Source organism: Solanum stenotomum, unplaced genomic scaffold (assembly GCF_019186545.1).
Source record: "Solanum stenotomum isolate F172 unplaced genomic scaffold, ASM1918654v1 scaffold10446, whole genome shotgun sequence".
In the NCBI taxonomy this organism is placed as follows: Eukaryota; Viridiplantae; Streptophyta; class Magnoliopsida; order Solanales; family Solanaceae; genus Solanum; species Solanum stenotomum.
The window spans coordinates 1-1,844 of NW_026021080.1; the positions used below are offsets into that span (position 1 = coordinate 1).

The 1,844-nt window shown below is 30.5% G+C and overlaps 1 long non-coding RNA gene across 1 annotated transcript; it reads right to left on the reverse strand.

The window, feature by feature from the left end:
- Positions 1-1,777, reverse strand: LOC125849780 (uncharacterized). The gene is made up of 2 exons (XR_007444709.1): positions 1,039-1,777; positions 1-251 (listed from the first exon to the last, which is right to left on the reverse strand). It is a non-coding gene; the product is annotated as an uncharacterized LOC125849780 (long non-coding RNA).
- Between the last annotated feature and the right edge of the window lie 67 nt (positions 1,778-1,844).

Genomic DNA, 1,844 nt, shown 5'->3' on the forward strand with positions numbered 1-1,844 from the left:
TGAAAAATTAAAAACAAAGTCTCAAGCAATAAAGCAACTCAAACAACTTATACAGGACCCAAAAAAAAATAAAAAAAATGCTCAAGAAGTTGTTCGGAACGTTATGATTTTACAATCTATCGTTCAAATTCTAGTGGTGTCACAACTTCTGGAGTATACAATGTGTCATAAATAACGTAAACTCTTCAACTCTTTGTAAGCATTTTCTTTGCAGTGCCCAAAGAAATGCTATATGTTGTTCCTACAAATTACTGAAAAGGCCACGCACCAGAAATAGTGGGGCAAGTTTATGTTAAATGTGTCAACAAAAAAGAGAGGAAAAATATTCATATTAAATAAATATGAAGTAGAAGAAATTAGATTCTAAATGAACAAATGCAAACTTGAAAATGCTCTTCCTTATTCCTGAAGAATGAGTATCAAAGGGATTGATCAAGAAAGATCTTCACAATTTCCGCATATTACAAATTTATATCATAAGATCTAGATAGAAGAAAGCAGTTCTTTTATAATTTAAAGTTTCATTGTACTTGTCATACATGTTCTAACTAATCCAAAAGCACATTTGACTACTGTTAATAGAAAGCAAAAAGATGAATGAGAGTTTATCTTTGAACTTATGTTTATATTGACCAAAATAGGTAGAAATAAAAAAGGAAATAAAATTGGATCAACTCTTTGGCAACTCATATTAGAAAGCAATCTTAAGATATCATGGACATAATTTTTCCTTTGTCCTGCTAAAGATTAGAACTTTAGTTTGTACTAATGAACAGTTGGGCTAATTTTTCTCATTTCATCTAGTTTACTGTCTTGATTACGGGGTACAAAAAAATGAAACATGATCAATAATACATATCATTTTAAGGCCAAGTGAGTAGTAATTTTTTTACATGTAGTTAAAGTAGGATCTGAAATATGCCTCAAAATGGCCTGAGCCGAAAGATTTTGCTTTTTTTATGGTAGTTGAGAAATGTAAAAATTCATTAGCTTCTAGCTAATGGCACCTAATGACTTGCTCCAAGTAGAACAACTTACATCAATGATAGAAGGGTGATAAACTTGAAATTGCTCTTATGCATACTCCTTAATTATTTAGTAATTTTCTCAGGTAAATGTCATTTGTATTGCTCTTCAATAGCAACCCCTGCATGGTTGGACTCATCTTTCTTCTTCAAATCCTACATACCAAATTTAGGTCCCTGTTATAACTAAGCACTTCAACAAAATGGTAATCAATAAAAGGATTTACAATATGAACTGTAACTTAATAAAGAGACTTAAAAATCAACATTTTTCTTTAATTCATGCATAGAAAAGTTCCTTGCTATAGCAAAAAAAAAAAAAAAATCATTACAAAGAATAATCAAGAGACGATGCTTCAAAATAACTGCACCTTAAATATTAAGATTCATATATGAAAGATCAAAAACACACATCTAATTAAGATACTCCACATCAAATATAGTAGTTGTACACCTCTCTTTTAGTTTGTGAAGGCTGAAATAAAGTTCACAGAATTTCAATTATTTCTGACATCAATGAACCATTCTTTACTAAGAAGTTTGGAAACGACTTTCATCAAATATATTAATGTGTGAAGGAAAGAAGACCTCCACACTTGAAATCACATAGTAGTTCATACTATAAGAAAACAGAAACACTCAAATGCTATTAGCTTCAAATAACACGATATAACAAATGGGTTAGAGATGTCACACACTTGCATCATTCAGTTACAACAAAAAAAAAAAAATTGATTCTTGCGCCCACCAAGCTTGGCCTGATGAAAAAACTCTGCAGCAATAGGGATATAGATGTATTTTTAACTTCATTCCTTTGAG